Below are 23003 nucleotides of genomic sequence, written 5' to 3'. Positions count from 1 at the left end.
AAAAATAAAGAGATCCAGTTATTTCTATTAATTATGTCACCACACAGGGTCATACTGTAAAACTCAGCTTTGACCTCCAACACAAGCTTTGACTTCTGAAACAGAACAGCTGAGTCAAACAGAAAAAAAAAAATAGAGCATTTCAACCTAGCAGCATTCTTCAAAAGTATGGTTCTTGCCCCCAATATAAACAAGACCGAAATGTCTATGTTTTGAGGCAGCCAGGGCCTGACACCACCTTCTTCCACCCCCTCCCACTGTACATCCTGAGAGGAGCATAGCCCACTGCATCCTTGAGTGTCAAGGTGGCATAGGACACTGAAGAGACAGGAAAAGATGTGAGAACAGAGTAGTTTGGGGCTTACAGCTTTTCATGCAATTCCTTTGGAGAAATGAGAATGACCACCAACTTCATAATGTACAGAAAGAAATTCACCATGTTCATGTCAGAGAAGCTCTCCCCTCATTTAAGCTTAGTTTGACCACATATTTCCACTCCACAAGGAATTTAGCTGGGGCTATGCCTAAGAGTGTGCGCCCCATCCCCATATGCACTCATCTTAATATGTGACTGAAAAACTTATAAAACTGTCCAAGAATCAAGTAAAAACCATGAAATTAGTAAGATAGATCATAAACAAGATAGAAAATGGAGATTAAGCCTGTAGATACCTGGTGGTATAGAGAAAGCTGAGTAGGTGGGACAGAAGCAATCATCAAAAGCAAAATGGAAACAGAAATTCTAGAGCTGAAGAATGAGCTAAAACCATAATTGAGAGTTCATTAGGTATCAGGTAAAATTCATGAAAGTCTACCAAAATCTAGGTCTACTCTGCTTAAAATAGCTATATTTTGAGCATAAAGGAAAAAGTGAACGTTTTTTCCTCCTTACACACATAGACCTTGAATAATAAAATTCTTCCTCTGCACTCTGGTTGCTAACATGTGCTATTCATATGCAAGCCTAGGAAGAGCCAGTTGATCTGGAAGTGATCCAGGCAGGAATAGATACGCGCAATATTTGGGAGTGGGAGCACAGGGAGGAACAGAAGATAGTTAACACACTACATTAATATAGCAGAAAAGATAAGTGCAGGAGGGAAATTGCTTCCAGAGAAACATGGCACCAACCGACAGGTGAGAAGGCTGAGAAATTCTCAGTAATAGGTCTTTTTCCCTTCTTTTCCTCGTAACCAACAATCTCTCTGAAATAGAACGAAAAAAAGAAAAAAACAAAAAGATGGCTGGAGAAATAAAGGAGAATCATAATCAGAAAATATTTGTAAACAGATAAAGTTGGATTTTTAACAAGAGAATGTAAAGCTTGTTTTCTAAATTTCTCTTCACTTTTCCTTGACAGGTTTTTATAAGCTGTGGCACTGTAGCCATTTTCCATGTCTCTACTGCTGCTTTTTGCCAGCGAAATCTTAGACAAATCCCTCTAGAAGATGTGGCAGAACTGGATATTATCTGTAATATTCAGACAAATACTACCTCTAAAAAAGTGAAATGCAGTAATGAATACAATTGTCTCATCAAGATTTGGAGAGAAAAATTAGCACCTCAAGTGGACAGTCTCACACTTTGTCATATTTCCTCATCAAAAACAGGCCATTTTTTCCCATATACTTGCTTTTGTAGCCTTTTCAAATCCTTCATGCTCGGATCTATTTGCTGAATTGAGACGTTTTTGTCGTAGAATCTGAACATCAGTAGTTTCTGACATACCCCTGAAGACACTGATGCGTCTTCCAGTCTAATCTCCTTTGCTGAGTCTTGAATATGATTCTGGACTCTGTGAGAACTGCACATGAGATAAGGGGAAGTTTTGGTCAGAAACTCTCTCCATTCATGGCCCAAATAAGAAATTTCCATAAACAGTATCAATCCTTGCACTTAACTGACATCAAGAAGAAAAAAAATTAAGCTGATAATTAAAAATATTTTTAGGGGCCGGCCCCGTGGCCTAGTGGTTAAGTTCACATGCTCTGCTTGGGCAGCCTAGGGTTTTGCTGGTTTGGATCCTGGGCACGGACATGGCACTGCTCGTGAGGCCACGCTGAGATGGCGTCCCACATGCCACAACTGGAAGGACCCACAACTAAAATACACAACTATATACTGGGGGGATTTGGTGAGAAAAAACAGAAAAAAACATTGGCAACAACTGTTAGCTCAGGTGCCAATCTTTAAAAAAAAAAATTTTTAGTTAGACATGTTGGCAATATGTGGTCAAGACCTGAACTTCCTTATAGAAATTATTCTTTTCTTTAAGAACAATATACCATGAGCTTTCTGTAATGGAGACTTCTGGGCTCGGGAAAGTGGTAGAAGAGACTTTTCACTGAGATGTACTCACTCATATAGAGTTGTCTCTTAAAGAAGTAGAATGCTGGGAGAGAACAGCATGCAGATACAATGCTGCAAAAGCTTTTTTTTTTCCCAAAGGGATCAAAATGCTTTTGTGAAGCTGCTATAACTTCCCCACTAAGAGTATGATTACTGGGCCTGCCCCAGTGACCTAGTGGTTAAGTTTGACTCACTCTGCTTCAGCAATGTGGGTTCCGTTTCTGGGTGTGGACCTACACCCCTCCATTAGTAACCATACTGTGCTGGCTGCCCACATACTAACAAAATAGAGGAAGATTGGTACAGATGTTAGTTCACGGTGAATCTTCCTTAGCAAAAAAAAAAAAAAGAAGAAAGAAAAAGAATATGATTGCTTAGTCTTAAATGAAGAAGTACACAAACACACACACACACACAAAATGCATATAATAGAGGAAATAGGAGAATGCAAAACAAACATGTTCAGTAAGGATTGGCAGAAAAGGCAAACTTTCCAGAACAAAATCATAAGGTATATCTCCCCATTCATTTTCCACTAGATTTGATTTCTCAAAGATTTCAAATATCTCCCCCAATTTGGAGAATTTGACTTTCTTATTTAGAGGCAGTTTTACTGTAGTGAACTTGTTAGGAGTCTGGACTCAACATCACTGGTATTTATCCACAGTAGAAACCAAGTGGGAAATCTGTACTACCACCTCCTGCCACACACACAATAATAAGGTGACCCCTCCCCCACCATGCTAGAGTCTGAAGAGGCCAGCGGAGAGAAGAGACTTTTGTAATCACCCAGTAATAATCAGGCTACTGCCACTGCATTGTCAATAGAGACCACATGGGATGTTGAACTCCTATGTCTGCCAAGCAATAATAAGAAGACTCCTATGTCAAGAAAAACTAAGGAAGTTGGGTTTCTATAGCCCCCTGACAATAGCAAATCACCTCCCTTCTGCTGCTGAAGTGGTGTCAGATAAATCCAGCTAAAACAGAGGGTTTAAATGAGATCTAGAGTCATAACATAATACAAAAAGCTCCAGGTTTTGGGGCCAGCCCAGTGGTGCAGTGGTTAAGTTCACTTCAGTGGCCTGGGCTTTGCCTGTTCGGATCCCGGGCATGGAGCTAAGCACCACTTATCAAGCCATGCTGTGGCAGGTGTCCCAAATATAAAGTAGAGGAAGATGGCACAGATGTTAGCTCAGAGCCAGTCTTCCTCACCAAAAAGAGGACGATTAGTGGTGGATGTTAGCTCAGGTCTAATCTTCCTCAATAAAAAAAAAAGGTCTAGGTTTCAAAAAAGGGTTCATCACACCAAGACTAGGAGAATTTCAAACAAAATGAAAAGAGAGAATCAATCGGTGCCAATAATAAGATGATAGCGTTGTTAGAATTATCTGACAAAGATTTTGAAGCAGCTGTCAAAAAATGCTTCAATGAGCAATTGCAAACACTTGAATCAAGTGAAAAAAAATAGAAGACCCCATGTGGCGGGCCCGGTGGCACAGCAGTTAATTTCACCTATTCCACTTTGGCAGCGCAGGGTTTGCTGTTTCGGATCCGGGGTGTGGACATGACACCATTTGGCAAGCCATGCTGTGGTAGGCATCCCACATACAAAGTAGAGGAAGATGGGCATGGATGTTAGCTTAGGGCCAGTCTTCCTCAGCAAAAAGAGGAGGATTGGCAGCAGATCTTAGCTCAGGGCTAATTTTCCCAAAAAAATAAAATGCACAAATTCTTAGGCTGTGTTCTTTCTTCACGATGTTCCTAAGTTCCCTCTTCTGTCATTTTCTTCCTGTTTAGAGAACTTTCTTTAGCCACTCTTTCAAGGTAGATCTGCTTGTGACAAATTCTTTTCCTTTCCTTCCTCTGAGAATGTCTTGAATTTCACTTCATTGCTACAGGACATTTCCACTGACTATCGGATTCTGGATTGAATTTTCTTTCCTTTCAGCAACTGGAAAAAATACTAGGATATTTGCTTCTTGCCTCTATAGTTTCTGATGAGAAATCTTCTGTCATTCAAATTGTTTTTCTCTAAGGGTTATACACTATTTTTTCTCTGGCTCCTTTCAAGACATTTCCTTTGCCTTTAGTTTTCAGAGATTTAATTTTGATATGCTTTGGCAATGGATTTGATTTCTTCAGTTTTATCCTAAATCTGTCAGAGTGTATCAAAAAGCAATACCCAACTATATGTTTTCTATAAGAAACCCACTTTAAATACAAAGATATGTACAAATTAAAGGGAGGAATGGATAAAGATATACCATGCTAACACTAATAAAAAGAAAGTCAGAAGAAAGATGGGCAATGTAAACAGAGAGATAAAAATCCCAAGAAAGAACCAAAAAGAAATGCTAGAGATCAAAAATACTGTAATGGGAATGAGGAATGACTCTGATGGACTTATTAATAATCTGGAGATGGCTGAGGAAAGAACTTTTGCTACAGTATATATTAATAGAAACCTCAGACTGGACCGGTGGTGCAGTGGTTAAGTTCTCACATTCCTCTTCAGTGGCCCAGGGTTCGCTGGTTTGGATCCTGGCTGTGGACCTATACATCGCTTGTCAAGCCATGCTGTGGCAGGCTTCCTGCATATAAAGTAGAGGAAGATAGGCACGGATGTTAGCTCAGAGGCAATCTTCCTCAGGAAAAAGAGGAGGATTTGTGGCAGACATTAGCTCAGTGCTAATCTTCCATAAAAAACAGAAGAGCATATCCAAGAACTCTGGGAAAACTACAAGAGGTATAACATATGTGTAATGGGAATACCAGAGGAAAGAAAAAGCAAAAGGAACGGAAGAAATATTTGAAGCAATAATAACTGAGAATTTCCCCAAATTAATATTAGACACCAAACCACAGGTCCAAGACGCTCAAAAAACATCAAGTAGCAAAACTTAAAAAAAAAAAAAAACTTCACATAGCCATATCATTTTCCAACTACAGAAAATCAAAGAAAACATCCTGAAAGAGGCTGGAGGAAAAAGACTCTTTACCTACAAAGGAACAAAGACAAAGATTACATCTCACTTCCCCAGACAAACCATGCAAGCAAGAAGAGAATGGAGTAAAATATTTAAAGCATTGAGAGAAAAAAATCCACCAACCTACAATTCCATACTCTGTGAAATTATCCCTCAAAAATGAAGGAGAAACAAAGACTTTTTCAGACAAACAAAAATTGAGGAAATGTGTTGCCAGTAGACCTGCCTTGCAAGAAATGTTAAAAGAAGTTTTTTAAAGAGCAAATAACATAGGTCAGAAACTCAGATCTACATAAAGAAAGGAAGAGCATTGAAGAAGGATTAAGTAAGGTAAAAAAAAACCTTTCATTTTTCTTATTCTTAATTGATCTAACAAATAATAGTTTGTTTAAAATAATAATAGTAACAATGTATTTGATTCTATATGTTTATATATGTAGTTATATATGCATATATATGAAATAAGTGAAATGAATGACAGCAAAGATACAAGGGATGAGAGGGAGAAATTAGGATTATTTTATTCTAAGGTACTAGCACTACCTACGAAAAGGTACAGCATTATTTAAAAGTGACCTTGGATTAGTTGTAAACGTACATTGCAAACTCTAGGCCAATCATTAAAAAAAGAGTTTTTTAAAAAAGAAGTATAATTGCTATGATAAGAAAGAAGAGGAAATGGAATCATATAAAATGCTCAATTAAAATGAAAAAGAGTGGAAGACAAAAATAGAGACAAAGAACACGGACAACAAACAGAAAATAGGAACAAATTTCGTAGATACCAATCGACTATATTAATAATTACTTTAAATTTCAGTGGTCTAAATATACCAATTAAAAGATAGAAATTGTCAGAGTGGATCAGAAAACAAGTCCCAACTGTACATTGTCTACAAGAAACCCCTTAAATATAAAGACATACATAAATTAAAGTAAGTGGAATTTTGTATACTTTGACCAATGTCTCTCCATCTCCCCCACCCTCCAGTCCCTGGCAACTGCCAATATACTTTCTATTTCTATGAGTTCAGATTTTTGAGATTCCACGCATAATGTTGTACACCTTTAGTTTATACAATGTTATATTTAAATTATATCTCAACCATGCTGGAACAAGGGGAAGCTAAAATAAAATAAAATAAAAACTTCTCTGCATGCATTAAAAATAATAAAATAAGTGGCTGGAGAAAAATATACCATCCAAATCCTAATCAAAAGAAAGCAGGGGTAGACATATTAATTTCAGACTTTGACAGAGTCTGAAGAGCAGACTTCAAAGCAAAGAAAGTTACCAGGTATAAAGAAGGGCTTTACATAATGAAAAAGGGGTCAGTTCTCTAAGATATATCAATCCTTAACATGTATGCACTTAACAACAGAGCATCAGACTACATGCAGCAAAGATTGATAAATTGCAACAAGAAACTGATAACCCCGTTATCATACTTGGAGACTTAAACACCCCCCTATCAGAAATGGACAGATCCAAAAGGTGGAAAATCACTAAGGACATAGTTGAACTCAATGTCAACAATCAGCTAGATATAATTGACGTCTATAGATTACTTCATCCAACAACAGCAAAATATATATTCTTCTCAAGCTCAAAGGAAACATTCACCAGGATAGACCACATTTGTGGCCCATAAAACACACCTTAACATATTCAAAAGAATACAAATCATACAGTGTCTGCTCTCAGATCACAATGGAATTAAACTAGAGATCAATAGCAGAAAGATAGTGGGGAAATCTTCAAATACTTGGGAGATTAAACAGAAAACTCCTAAAGAACACATGAGTCAAAGAAGAAATCTCAAGAGAAATTTTTAAAATATTCTGAACTAAATTAAAATACAACTTATCCAAATTTGTGGGATGCATCAAAAGCAGTGCTTAGAGGGAAATTTATAGCACTGATTGCATGCATTAGAAAACAAGGAGGATCTAAATCCAATAATCCAAGTTCTGCCTTAGGAAACTAGAAAAAGTAGAGCAAATTAAATCCAAAGTAAGAAGAAAAAAATAAAAATTAGAGAAGAAATCCAAGTTTTGTAAAGACCATAGATTAGGCTTTATTATACTAATTTATATTGAAATTAAAGGTATGTAAAAAAACAGAGTCGATCCCATCCTTGAGAATGACAAAGTAAGAGAATGTTGCAGAAATATCTGTGAGGTACACAAAGTTATCTGTGCCATCTGTTGGCAATTAACATGATTTCTTGAACAGGTATAGCAATCCTCGGCCAAGATCTTTTTGGAGAAATGAACATATAATTCCATCAGTGGGATTCAGAACAGAATATCCTTAGTGATAGTCTAAATCTGACCTGGACTGGAGATTTTCTTTGAATACAAAATAGTCTCAGTCATAAGACTGTTTCTAAGCCAAGATCACCACTAGAAAAATGAAGAGAAATTGTACGACTGTGTAGCTTCCAAGTGTCTGTTGTAAACTGCCCCGGACTAATTTGACCATTTTATTTATTTATTTTTTAAAGATTGGCACCTGGACTAACAACTGTTGCCAATCTTCCTTTTTTCGTTTTTTTCAAAGATTGGCACCTGGGCTAACAACTGTTGCCAATCTTTTTTTTTTTTTTTTCTGCTTTATCTCCCCAAACCCCATCCTGTACACAGGTGTATATCTTAGCTGCTCGTCCTTCCAGTTGTGGGATGTGGGACGCCGCCTCAATGTGGCCTGATGAGCTGTGCCATGTCCGCACCCAGGATCCAAACCCTGGGCTGCCGCAGCGGAGCACACAAACTTAACCACTCGGCCACAGAGCTGGCCCACTAATTTGACCTTTTTAAATTGTAAGAATCTTTCTGGTAAATGTCCAAGCTCCCAGTGATTACTGGGCTCGCTACCAGGTGGCATGTTATAGTGTCATAGTGCAAGAAGTCTCAGACACACAAACTTATAAACCAATACAAACATTCACTATCAAGCAAGTACAAAAGCACTCATGTGACATCTTCATTCTCTGTCTTTGTAGACATAACAAGCACCTTCAATGAAAGTTTCATTCCAAGGGAAATGTGACAATATTTTAACAGCAAGTACAGCTAACTTTGCAGTCAGATCAGATGCCAGAATCTTAAGTGGGGGGACACAAGACCAAATAAATTCTAGATTCAGTACCCCAAAAGCTGCTGGTTTCCCCAGATTCTTTTTTTTTGTTTTGAGGAAGATTAGCCCTGAGCTAACTGCTGCCAATCCTCCGCTTTTCGCTGAGGAAGACTGGCCCTGAGCTAACATCCACACCCATCTTCCTCCACTTTATGTGTGGGACACCTGCCACAGCATGGCATGCCAAGTGGTGCCATGTCCACACCCAGGATCCAAACTGGTGAACCCCAGGCCACCAAAGCGGAACATACACACTTAACCACTGCACCACTGGCCCAGCCCCCTCCAGATTCTTGTATGTAGTTCCTGCAAAGGCAGAGGTTCCTGTGCAATATTTCTAACAAACCACATGTTTGGTCATTACTCATTTCACCAATGTAAAAATTATTTCTAACCTCTCTTACGCTAATTGACTGACTTTCTAGTGCAGTTATTCGCAGATTAAATGCCCACAGAATCCACTGGGAGTCTTGTTAAAATGCAGGCTCAGATTCATCACATCTGGGTTGAGGGCCTGAGATCCTACATTCTAACAAGCTTGTAGGTGATTCCTCTGTTGCTGGTCTCTGGACCACGCTTTGAATAGCAAGAGGCTAGTGCAGATTTAGATGGCAATATTAAAGTACCTGTTTGAGCCTCTTCTGAAGTGTGGATCACTAGGATCTTTAAAATGCTCACTAACCACTTTTGGAATGTGAATTTGAATAAGATATATCAAGGGTTAAGCAATTATTTTGATGTAAATTTAATTTTCTCACCCACGTACATATCGCGCAGCTTATACTGATGTATTTTAAAGTTAAGGTACATACAATATAATAGTCTATCAGAATAGAATGGGCACAAACAAATAGGATGACCATTTGGAGAAAAAAAGGGGAGAGAGAGAGAGGATAGAGGAGTGCCACATTCAGTGTAAAATTTTATGCAAGCCATGCCCACCTGGCTCCACTTACTCATGGCCACCTGAGAATTTCCAACACAGAGCACAGTAACTAGTCTTCTGTCTTCTAGCCCAGTTCCCTCAGACATGGCACACAGAAGCATTAGGCTGTATTGTTTTTCCTTTGGGGGAAGATATGCTCATTGGATGACGTTTATAATCAGCTTTATTTATTAACAGGCTTGCACCTAAAAGCAATGTTCCTACTCACTGCTGTTGGAACCATTTATGAATTGACAATGTTAGCATCCATCAATATTAAATACAATAGGTATAACAATATGATATAAATACACATTGTTTATATCACTTCCATCTAATCAAATTAGATAAGGTTTTACCCCAGCTGACCGAAGATCAATATATATGCTCATATCTCTTAAAATACTATTGCTTAGGTTTGTTAGTATGTATATTTTGTGCCATTAGGCATGTAAAGATATATAAACACATATTTGTTGACACTTGTAGTATGCACTGATGTTATCCTGAATGCAGTTCAAAGTCTCTACTTTACCAATGGTCTCAGATTAGTAATTTCCAAAATACTTCAAGGCTTTGACTCTGATTCCAAATAATTTAGAAGCTTTACATTTGGAATTTTTGATCACTTCATTTCCGTCTCTGATGAAACCAGGTAGCTTATGATTGAGACAATGACTTAGATTAAATTCTAAATTTAAAAATATTTTTAAACTGATCTCATGTTTGCTAGCACTTACATTAAAAACTGAGATGTAAAGATTAATAAGACGTGGACATGAACCCTTGGGAACTCATAATCTGGAGAGACAGATGTGGATAAACGATCATTGATCATTGTAATAGAGTGAAATAAGTGTCGTTACGAGGTATTACCAAGTGAGGAATAAGGAATGATGCATGGGAAGGAGTAAACAGCTGTCTGGATAAATGAGGAAAAACTTCATAGATGGCTCTACTCACTGAGCCTTGAGGGAAGAGCTAGGGGAATGCAGAAAGGTGAGAGGAAGGGGAACATTCCTGCTAGAGAGAAACCTGTGAACAAGCAAGGCACAAAATCATAAATGTCTCAGTGGATTCAGAAATTGTCAAGATTTGGTTAGTGGCAGGAACTGAAGCTGGAAAGTCAAATACTGCCACAACATAAAGAACTAGTGTGCCAAGTTAAGGCATCTGCACTTTATCCAGAAGGCAGCATTTGTCTGAAGAATGTTTTAAAGAAGGAACGTGATAGGGGTAATGTGATTTTGAGAAAAGCAGCTCTGTAGTAATATGGAGACTCAACTAGAGGAAAAACAAACTGAAGACGAGGAGCTCAAGTAGGAGGGAAGGCAATGGCTTGAGCAAGACAATATGAGGCTGAATCAGTTCAAACATAATGGATGCAGAGTCTAGATACCAGGAGACAGTCTTGACAGATGTGAGAGCACGTGGATATGGGGCTGAGGAACAGCCGCCTCTTGCATTTATATAATGTAGGAGATAGTTCTCATTGTTTGATCAGGCCCTAATGTTTGACTTAAAGTCTAACACTTCAAACCTCATCCTTCCTTTAATTCTCCTTTCTGAACAAGTTGGCTTCCTGGAAGGCACCAGGTTAGCAAGAAAACAAACTTGACAGTTGAATCACACTAATAGAGTGACTATTGCAGCCCACTTTGCATAACTGCCTTGTAAGATAATTAAATTGTCCTAGGACTCAACTTGAGTAGTGCCTCTCTATCCGGAGAGCAAAGTTTTGAAGAGGAAATACGGCTATTGTTAATCCTCTAGTGAATCATTTAAGATTGTGTTTGGCTGCCTGTAATTGCAACCTGACTACCGTGAATAAATTTAAGATGGATTAGTAAAAAGCACAGTGCTGCAGTCTTACACAATTCCAGAAGGTCTCATACACATTGTAGCCCTTAGAATTGTAGTCCAGGGTGCCCCAAATGCAGAGGCTACAATGTAAATGCAGCCTTCTGGGGTGATGCAATGTGGTGGTGCTGAGAGAAACAGGCAGTCCTGGCTGATACAACTGCTTGAGTCCCATTTTCCTGCTCTACCATCTCCGGCATGTGCCTTCCTCCTGATTGCAAGGTGACTCCTGCAACTCTAGGCATTGTGTCCACATTCTGGGCGGGAATGAAAAGGTAGGGAAATAGAGTCTTCTCCTCTAAAGTCTTTACTTTGGTGGGGGAAAAGAGACACCAGTCCATGAACATTTACTTATATCTCATGCTTAGAACTGAGCTGCATTGCCTTCTATAGCTGCAAAGGAGTCTGGGAAAATTTGTGTGAGGTTGCCCAGAGAAAATCAGGATTCTGTTAGTAAAGACAAGGGAGTAAAGATATTAGACAGGCGGGGCTGGCCCCGTGGCCAAGTGGTTGAGTTCGCGTGCTCCGCTGCAGGCAGCCCAGTGTTTCGTTGGTTGGAATCCTGGGCACGGACATGGCACTGCTCATCAAACCATGCTGAGGCAGCGTCCCACATGCCACAGCTAGAAGGACCCACAACAAAGAATATACAACTATGTACTGGGGGGCTTTGGGGAGAAAACAGAAAAAAATAAAATCTTTTAAAAAAAAAGATATTAGACAGGATTAGACAGGCAACAAATGGTATCCACTATACCCAGTAAGCTGAATTCAGATACTGTCTCAAGAGACTGAGGATGAGGAGGGCCTGAAGAACATGCACTCCACACACAATCCAGAATGTTCTTCCTGATTTATTATCTGTCATGTTACATATTTTATTTACTTTATCATCTTATTTCCTACTTGAAAATAAGTTTGATGTAGACAGGACTTTTTATCTCTTTGGTTATATTCTGTATTTCCCAATGCATAGAACCGTGACTGGTGCAAAGTAGGTACTTCCTATTTGTTTCATGAGTAAATGAATATTCATCCTAGCCAGGGAATCAATGGATCTGAGCTCTCCCTTATGGCAGAAAGAGCATATGGGAGGAGCTAAGCATATGCCACTGAGATGTCTGTTTTTACTTCTTTGTGAAATTCTTTGGAACTTAAAAGAAACTTTCAAAAGACTGATCCATAAATTAGGTGCAACAGTTACAACTAAGAGGCTTTGTAGTAAAAAAGAAAAACAAAAGCATAACTTTTTCTATGACCCATGGAGCTTGGAGCAACTCCTTAAGGCAAGAGGGCTCTAATAAAAAATACAGAGCTAGAAATCGCCACCAAGAGGACCTCCTGAGAGATTCTACTTTTCCAAAGATGCCATAAGGAGGAGCAGATGTCCTCCAGCCAGGAAGACACCTCGATTTGGAGATTTCTGCAGCTCTCTGCCATCCCCAAGAGTTTACTTTCATGGGAGGAGAATATTGGCTCTGATTCTCTACCTGCTTAAATGAGGAGACTCTAGGGATCAATATCCATTATGTGCTTCCCACAAAAGAGAGAATATCACTTTCCCACTGGCAAAGTGGTCTGTGGGTCGCTGAGGCCAGGGAGGGGAGAATTAAGAGGCAGAAAGAATTAGAAACACAGGATGATTTCTTGAATAGAAAGATGCACAATAGCACACTGGCACTTACTCTCATGGCACAGAAAGTCCAGTCTAGGGATTTAGGAGAAGCGAAAAACCAGTGTATCAAGCTACTTCTAGGCAGAGTACGAGGTCTGCCGTCCTACAGATCTACCAGGTGAAAGTGCTGGAAATCAAAAGCCTCAGTAAAATGAGTGAAGGATCTATCAATTACCTCTCATAATAGGCTAGTAATTGACTTGGTTTTGGCCTCAGAATTGCCTTGAATTAAACTAACCAACTGCAAAGATATGGGTTACAAGGGTAAAACAATAAAAATTAAAATAGCTACCTTCCTATTGTAGATGAGCCAACAGAAAATATTATAGGATACTTTGGGATTTCACCTGATTTGATATTTTACAGACTAAAATGAATATTAGAATAAACTCTGGGCTTGTTAAATTAATTTAAAATGTCTTTACAGTGTAATTTTATTGACCTAATAATAAATTACCAGATAACATTTTATAAAATCAGGATGTGTACCTAAAATGCACTTAACATTTTTTCTACAGATAAACAGGACCATGTTTTCTGCTTCTAGGTTCTCAGAAGTTGAACAAAAAAGTAAAATTTCATACATAAAAAGATAAAGTTGTCAACATTGTAGATTTAAAAATGTGTATACATAGATATTAAGTATATATTTAATTGTATATATTTATATATCTAGGGGCCTGCTGGTGGCACAGCAGTTAAATTGGCACATTCCACTTCAGCAGCTCGAGGTTTGCCGGGTTGGATTCCGGGTGTGGACACTGCACTGCTTGGCAAGTCATACTGTGGCAGGCGTCCCACATATAAAGTAGAGGAAGATGGGCACGGGTGTTAGCTCAGGGCCAGTCTTCCTCAGCAAAAAGAGGAGGATTGGCAACAGATTTTAGCTCAGGGCTAATCTTCCTCAAAAAAAAAAAAAATATATATATATATATATATAAAGTAGATATAAAATTGAAGAGATGGCATTTTGCAATCTATAGAATCCTAGACTCAGAGAAAACCATGTTCAAATCTCTGAGATACAATTTCTTCACTGTGTGACCTCGGGTAATGTATCGCATATTTCTAAAACCCAGTTTCCTTATCTTTCAAATGAAGCCCTGAAAACTTTTTCCTAGTGTTAAGTGACTTAGTGGGAAAACCAAACAAACGTGCTTAGCACACTGCCTGGCAAACAGCTGTTTCTTGATAATTGTTTGTCAAATATGAAACCTAATAAGTATAAAAGTTGAGTGAAGAAAGTAAAACAAAGCCATCTTGACCAGCTCTTTGTAGTTTGGAATAGGAAACCTCCCGGGTATGAGGTTTGACGGACCATGAAAAACCTCCCACCTGGAATTGTTCCTCCTCCTGGCCCTCTTATGGTTTAGAAATCCGTATAGCATACTTTCATTTGAATTAAGGCAACCAAACCACATTTTAAAATTCATGTTTGGTATCTGTTGTAGACAGAATATTGGCCTCCAAAGACGCCCATGCCCTAATTCCCAGAACCTGTCAATATGTTACCTTACAGGGCAAAAGGGATTGTGCAGATCTTACTAAATCAAGTATCTTGAGATCGGGAGATTATCCTGGATTATCTGGGTACCAATCTAATCACACAGTCCTTATACCAATCAGAGAATTTTTTCAGGCTGAGTCAGAGAGATAAGACAGAAGAAAGAGGAGGAGAGGTGTAAAGCGCTTAATGAGCTCAACCTGCCATTGCTAGCTTTGAAGATAAAGGAAGGAGGCTGAAGGCAGGCAGCCTCTACAAGCTGGGAATGGCCTGCAGCAGACAGCTAGCAAGAAAACAGAGATCTCAGTCCTAGTAACACAAGGAATTGAATTCTGCTAACAACCAGAATGAGCAGGAAACAGACCATCCCCCTAGAGTCTCCAGGAAGGAACAAAGCCCTGCCGATACTTTGGGTTTTGTCCAGTGAGACCCCCGCCAGACTTTTGACCTATGGAACTATAAGATAATAAATTTGTGTCCTTTAAGCTGTATGTAGTAAGGAATTTGGCCTCACCCAAATAGAAGCCTGGCCTTTGACCTCAACTATTACATGGTGATGTCAGACCCCTGGAATGTCTTGCCTGATAAGTATCTTTGTATGCCTGGGGTCTTTAGCCACCAGACAGTCTAACAGTGTGATTCATAATGGGGACCTTGGATCACACAATATTGTTCCAACCTCTGAAAGAACTGGAGACTGAAGATCATCTGGGAGAGACTGGAGACCAACAGTCAGCCACATGAGCAGAAAGTGATTGAGTCTCATTAAAAACTCTGGACACCAAAGGCTTGGATCAGCTTCCCTGTTTGATAAATCTTTGTGTGTATTGTCACACATAGTGTCTGGGAGGAGGTAACACCCTTCATGACTGCACCGGGAGAGGGCAGTCAGAAGCTCTGCGTTTGTCTGATCCCCTCCCAGACTCTACCCTATGTGTCCCTTCCTTTGACTAATTTTAATCTGTATCCTTTCCCTATAAGAAATCATTCAGTGAGTTCTATGAGTCATTCTAAAGAATTATTAAACTTGAGTGGTCAGGGGGACCCCCAAATTTGTAGCCAGCTGGGCCTCAGTGAGGATGAAACTGGGAACTTTCAGACTTGTGGCTGGGGTCTGAAGCAGGTCTGAAGGCAGTCTTGTGGGGAATGTTCCATCAGACTTTGAAGTTGGGCTAACTCTGTGAAAGCCACTAAATTTTGTCATAATTTGCTACACAGTAATAGAACACTAATACAAAAACTAATAATTATAGAAAGCCTTAAATACAAATAGCTCACTAGGAGTGGCTCACCTTAAGAGAATGAACTTGGAATAGTATCAGTGGGGAAAGGGGGCTAGGGAAGAGTAGAGCGAAGCTGAACGGCCCCCAGCCTGAGTGTAGGACCACAGTGGAGAAGTCCACGCTGGGGTAGGGGACAGTGCAGTGGGCAGAATCATTCTAAGAGTATTTACTCAGGGAATAGAAAGGCTTAAGGGACACTGCCCGATTATATTAACCACTTCGGAGTTTCTGCCAGCCAGCACAGAGGGTTTCCTTCCCAGGCCCTGCTTTTCAAGTAGAGGTTAAGAAATCATTCCTGGGTGCAATGACTGGTGAATAAACCTCAGTCCCAACATAGCAGAAGTAACCAACACAACCTCTTTCTAGGGATTCATCTAAAAACAAAAGATTTGGTGGTAGATAAGGGTTTTGCTTTTTGATGTATGGACTCTCCTATTATCCTCAGCTCAATTTATTATGCAGCTGTCATGGGCCCCCGCATGCTTATCTTTAGGACCTGTGGCAGCCTGGGATAAATTCCAGTATAAATCATGCAAAATGGCTTCTCTTATTTCTGTGGATTTAGACCCTCTAAAGAGGTACATTTCCATCTTATCAATCCATATGAAAATATTTCAAACAATCACATATGAAAATGTTTCTTCCAAATTCCTCATTGGCTGGGCTGAATATTCACACAGTGTACAGAGAGCAAAAGTAAACCTCATAGATCTTCGGAACAAGTTGTTTTCCAGTAAACTCAGTCAAGGAGGAAGGATTTCTGGGTTCACTGAAGAGCGGCCCACTGCTAACCACTTCGAGAACTCTAGATACCCAACCTTGTTTCACTGGCCTCTACTACCATCTCTTACACCGTATCCTGATGATTTCATAGCTCAGAGAATCGTGATTCCAGTCATTGAGTAGAGGAGCCTGCCATGTCACTGCCAAGTTTTGTTTACGCCCCGACCTCTAAAGTGATTGACAACTGCTCACACTATCAGGGATCGGTTGTGAAAAGCAGGATAAACACAATGCTGGCCATCACCTGACTCGTACTAGACAAATTTAGAGATAACTTAATCCAACCACACTCCGACAACTTCCAGAGAAGAAAAAGCTGATCTCTTAGGGTTGGTGAGAGCAAATTAAATAAGACTTTGGGTTTAGGCAGTCACATCAGCCTCTTGTATGAAGTTTCCCATGGAGACTATACCTCGTATATTATTTAACTTTGGCCTTCATCTGAATAAAAGGAGTGGTAGCTGGGCAAGCAGCCGACTCTCAGCATATCAAGTGGGATGTGATAAAGTCACATAAAAGAAGCAGCATTTGGTATTCAATTTGCAGCTGCAAATAGGGCAGTGGATTCGATGTGGAGGACGTTCAACCTCAGATTCAGTCTAGGCATACTTTGGAAACAACTCTATGACTTTGGAATTGCCATCCATTATCACATAGCTGTGCTGGAAGGCCACAGGCTCTGAAATTGTTGTCAAGGGAGGAGAGATAGATTTAAGCCATTCAATCTTTCTCAGTCTGTCACTATTCTGGGACCACGGGAAGAGAAATACTATAAAGAGGAATTTCAGGGGCAGTCGGCTCTTTCAGGCCAGCACTAATGAAAAAGTATTGAATCTTGGTCAATGGGGATTCCCATGCATCAAGTCAGGTCTTACTCTTTCCTCTGAAGGGAGGAGGTAAAATCATTTGCCAAAAACAGGTCCAACATGTCTGCTACCTTCCTAAGATCACTAGTTAAGCAAGATAATCTCCATAACTTTTTTTAAGGGCTGTTGACATTTACATTAAAATGTTCTCACAGACAAAGGCCAGATTCCCAAAGTTCCCCAGAGATATTCAAGGGGTCTTGTCCCTATAGATCTTTACCTTTTTCAACTCCAGCATCCCACAACAACTGGACCTGAGTTGGGATGGCTTGTATGTGGTGCATTTCCATCACTCCACCTCCTATACCCACAACCAACACTGCTACTCAGTGGAACTCATTTGCTCTCGGGGCCCTTCTCAAAACAGTATCTTATCTTTTTCCCCCTCCTGAGATCCCAGAACAGAATAAAGCTCTGAACAAACAACTAACTGAACACACTGTTCTCTGTTTGAGCTATGGCTTTCTAGGCTACTGTGGGAGTCCCCTGACAAGAACAGTGGCTATAAGAATTAATGCAACTTCTAAATGGGGCCTCACAAATTTTCCACAAGTGGTGTGGGTACTTGTCAGTTCAATTTCATATGTACCAAGTAGGATTTGATCAGACACCATCTCAGAGTCAAGCACAACTTTATTCTTCCTCTGTTGAGGGTCACAGAAGGCAGAATAGGAGAGTGGCAGCCTTGCATTTTATGCTTGTTGGGTGAAGTGCGCTAAGAAACCAGGGGAAGGAAAAAGATGCTTACCCATGGGTGAGGGCCAGGCACTCTGACTCACTGGCTCCAACAACTTACTCTTCCTCACCCCTCATATCCAACTCACTGGGTTTTTGTCTCTGCTTCTAAAACAGCTCTCAAATTCATCCCTCCCTTGCCCACTGTCTAATCACTCTTCTAAGAGACTCTGTTAAACTCTTTGGTTGCTCCTAGCTCCAATTTAGATCACATTCTCCTGCACAGAGTATGATAGAATCTTCCCCAAGTGCTCTCAAAACCTCTGACGTATGTCGCCATTCAATCTGTATGCAAACTCCTTAACCCAGCATGTAAGATCTTCTAAATTCTGGATTTAGCCTCTCAGCTCTATTTTCTGCTCTTGTTCTAATTCTTATCCACAGGTCTTTACTTCCCTTGTACACAGTGTGCCCTTGGGACTGTCCCTCTGTTATTCCCTTCCTGGAACTGCTCCCTACTTTCTTCCTTTCTAATACCCAAATACTCTGTTGGGATCCAGATCAAACTCTGGCTTGCCCGTGAAATATTCCCTGATGCTCTGTCCTGGGACTTCCCACTCGTTCCCCTGTGCTTTCTTAGCAAATGAGACAACATTTTTCATATAGTCTTGATCCCTCTCTCCTTTATTTTATCGTTCACTAGATGGTGAACTCAGAGAATGCAAAATTGTTATCTGGTACAATGGAAGCTCTGTCCCTGCATGCATAAGAGCCTGGCACACGATACAAATACAATAAATATTGAATGATTCAACCTGCTGCTCTGGCTTTCTCATTCACCACCTGGGTGTTTATGTACAAAGGCCTTATGGTATGATGGTTAAGAGTTCAGCCTTCGGGAGCCAAACTATCTGGATTTGAATTTTGGCTCTCTCCCTTCATATCTGTGTCATCTTGGGCAAGTTACTTCGAGGGGATGAAAATATGGACCTGACATGGCTTGCACAAGAATTAAATGAGTTGATATGAGTAAAGCATTTAGAACAGTGCCTGGCACACAGTAAACATTCAATGATGGTTGCAAGCTCATTTAGCTAAATCTCCCTCAAGCCTGTGATCACTGAAGAGTAAAGGGCAGGGCGGGTAGCTGCACAGAGCTTTTGCTCAGAATGAGCCAGAGAGAGAAAGAGTCTGGAACAGAAAAAGCCTGGCAGATTATGCAGTCTAGGAAGACAGAGAGCCAGGATGAGAGAGTCCACTAAGACGGAAAGGAGCAGGCAGGGCCAGAGTCCTTGGTGGGCAGAAACCAGAGACCAGGAGGTCAGAGTCTGCGAGAGCAGCACCATGAACAGCATGGGAAATGCCTCATCCCAGGGCAGATGTGGCTCCCTGTCTGCTCCACACTGGCTTGACCCTCCAGGAGCAGGCTGTCCTCGAAATTCGGGCAATAACAGAGTTGGAGGAAAGCGAAGGCCTTCATCTGGACCCAGCTCCATGGAGGCAGAAACAGACCTACCTCATCCCCTACTGACATAACCGCAGTGTATGCAGCTCGCACATCCTCCGGGCTGATCCCCTTACAGACAGATCAGATCAGTGACATCGCAATCTTCTGCATCATGTTCTGCTTTTTTTTTTTTTTTTACCCTCCAAAGTTATAGGTCATCACTCTAGGCAGGGTACAAGCTGTGAGGAAAGCAATACAAAATGGCAATCCTTGTACTCTTCCTTCAGTACCTAACTCATTTTCTCCTCATAAAACTTTCAAAGCATTTAAAATTATTACTTTATGCCTGAGTCATAACATTGTTAAAGCTTATAAAAATCGTTTCAGTGTTAATTCCCCTGACTCAAGTTTCTTAAATATTCTTCCTCAGAAGTTGTATATAATTTAACCAGAAAAGGTCTTTTTCTTGAAACCAATTGGAGTAATCAGAAAATAGACAAAGTAAGGAAAATAAAACAACTGCTAAGTGAAGACAGGGTTTGGGGTTGGGAGCTATGAGCTTGGCTCACTGACTCCTTTATTACAAAATGGCCACTTGACCTGGTCCTTTGCCCCCCAGGCATCCCCCGCAATCCCCTATGGGCTGAGAGGTGCCATATGCAGCCAAACGGAATTATCGTTCTTTATTCTTTCTCCTCTCACACAGGTCAACCAATCCAGAAAGAGCAAAACTCTTGCTGAAGGCAGCCCAGGCATAATATATGAAAGCAAAAGCCTTTGGGCTTTCTTCAGAGTTCATTTCTCCCGCAAAGAGAGCTGCTTCTGAGGTGCTGAGTGGCTTGGTGAGGTCTAGGACAATAGGAACTTGTACCCACAGCCGCCAGTCATGCAACCTGACAAAGGGGATTGTGGACCTGGAGCCTGAGCTGCTCCTGCAGGAGGCCAGCAGGAACACGGAGCCAGAGAGAGCCGGACCAGAGCTGCAGGGGCGGCAGGGGGCACAGAGGCAGGGATGGGCTATTGTTTTTCTGGGAATAGAGTCTATAAAACTCTCATTGAGATTCTAAAAAAGGACCATGCCTTGAAAAGAATTAAGTCATTGTCCCAGAGACCAAAGAGAGAGCATCATAATAGTAGGTCCTGAAACAGCATTTTAATGATTTAAAGGGAACACGTTGGAAGCTCCAGGATGAGTGACTGTTGTCTCTTTTACAAGAGGTGGACGCCATTGAACACGAGACTATTAAGCCACTAGATGATTGCCAAAAGTCATAGAGCATGGAGCTAACACTGCAGAGGACTTAGTCTGAGAAGAAGAGATGGCCATTTTTGGTGGTGTGTTAGAACAGAATAAGAAACTGTGGCGCTTTACCACAAAAGTCTCACTAATTCAGTTGGGCGGGTTACCAGAAGTGCTTTTTACTGGTTGGTGTGCCACGTTTGTCTGTTCAGTTGGATAACTCAGTTCTTAACATAGTGAAGGCTACATTTTTAACCATGAAACGGTGGCATCTCACCCACTGGTACAAACACAAAAACCTATGGAGAACTCTGGAGGCAACACAGTACAATGGTGTAAGGCGGATGATGACTTCAGAGCCCAAGATTACAGGCTCCGGTTCCATAACTGTACTTCAGGTCATTTTGGGGACATCTCTGTAGCTCTGAAAGGAAATTCACAGCATTGCACACCGACTCCACTGTTGACTATGAGTTCTGGTGTGGGAGGTGGCTGAGGGGAATGGGGTCCTTAGAGTACCCCACCAATAGGTTATTCCACATTGGTGCCTCATGAGTGGAAAGATGGCCTTGAGGGGTACTGTCTGAGCAATCAAAGAAATAGAGTGCTCCAGAATGGTTCTGAATCCAACTCTGGTGCTCCAACTTATCTCTGTGTGCAGACATTAGCATTCAGGGTCGAAACTGAGAGACAACTGGACAGAGGAAACACTATAAGAGCATGTGCAGAAGCACAGAATGGATCTGACTCTCTGCGAAGGGTCGAGCAGTGTGCATTAGTACAAACAGTGCTATTTTTGTAAATGGAAAAGAAATGACTAATCAGTTGCCCACAGTTACTGCTGGGCAAAGGAGTGGATAGAACCATCCCATTTGACATTGGAGCTATGGCTCTAGGAACCACCAAAATCACGAAGGCAAACAGACACTTCACTCTAAATAACTATGAGTGCAAATAACAGAGAAGTGGTTGTGGATTGGTTACTTGATGAATCGTGTGGTTCTCTTTACTTTGGATGCTCATTATTCTATCTTGGATGGTGTGGGGGAGGAGGACATTTCCTCTCCCCAAATGGGGGTTCGTCTGGCCGGAGAACGAATTAAATTCACATGAGACAGAATAGCAAGAGAAAATTAAACAAAGCTTTAGGAGGAACCATGGCCCGGGGCCTTTCTTCCCGAAGGAAGAAAGGGCACCGAAGAAGTGGGGTGCAGACAGTGGTTATATACCCCCAAACAGGGTGTTTCACATGTGATTGAAATGTCCCTCCCACAACAGTCACAAGATTGCCCTGTCAGCACAGTGCTTGATGGACACAGGAGGTAGTGGTCTGCTGTCTCGGTGGGCGTAGCAGGAGGCAAGTTGATTGTCTGGAGCTGGGCGGTCACAGGTGAGCGCAGCAATCAGTTCCTAGCCTAAGGAAAGATGCTTAATCCTTAAAGAAATGCCAGCGTTGGGAGGGGGAGGGAAGTTAGTTACAGGAGGTTAGCAGACAAGCACAATAAAATGCAGATTTTAAGTCCTTGCCTTTGGTATTGATTAAGAGTTTTTAGAGAGAAGGTCATCTCCTTTCTTCTTCCTGGTACAGAGAGGGAGGCAACTTTTGCAGATAGAGATTTACCTTACAAATGTAAATGTGTGCTAACAAAGGGCAAGTTCCATTCCTCAGAGCCTCCTTCCCTGTCCCAGTTTATCAAAAGCAATCAGCGTCAAATAATCCCGATGCCAAAGAGACATATCTTGGGGTGGCCAATTCCAGGTCCCCACAATGGAAAGCATCCATGTTGTAGATTTGTGGATGACTGGCTTTGGTTTGCCGGGGTTTTAGCACCACTGTTCTCTTTCTAGTTTACTTGTAACTGACAAAAATAGTCAGATTCATCTCTCAGGCTATTGGAAATGGAAAATGTTTACTGGATTCATTTTGGAATATTTTAACAGTAAGATACTTGAACATCGTGGAAAAAAATCATGATGCAGTCAATTTTATTTCTAGCATAATATTAATTAAAATATCACATCACAATAAAAATTGAATTGGCCTGAAAAGTACAAGTATTTAAAGGCCTATATCCTTCACTGTACTTCTTTTTAACGTTGGTTATTAGAACAGAGAAAGCTAGTGTAACATTATTTGATTAAATCTCCTCTTTTAAGAATCCAAGGCTGTGTAAAACTTACAATAAAACAGAAATAGACCTACAGAAGCCAGAGTTTTGTGATGTACATTCACTGTGTGCTCTCCACATGAGTGTGCTGAATATGCT

General features: G+C 40.7%; 1 pseudogene; it reads left to right on the top strand.

The window, feature by feature from the left end:
- Window positions 1–20257: 20257 nt before the first annotated feature.
- On the top strand, window positions 20258–21839 carry LOC103566043 (cytokine receptor-like factor 3; annotated as a pseudogene).
- The last annotated feature ends 1164 nt before the right edge of the window (window positions 21840–23003 follow it).

This window comes from Equus przewalskii, chromosome 14 (genome assembly GCF_037783145.1).
Source record: "Equus przewalskii isolate Varuska chromosome 14, EquPr2, whole genome shotgun sequence".
Lineage (NCBI taxonomy): Eukaryota > Metazoa > Chordata > Mammalia > Perissodactyla > Equidae > Equus > Equus przewalskii.
The sequence above is the reverse complement of the archived record's forward strand: the minus strand, read 5'-3'. Positions and strand labels throughout refer to the sequence as shown.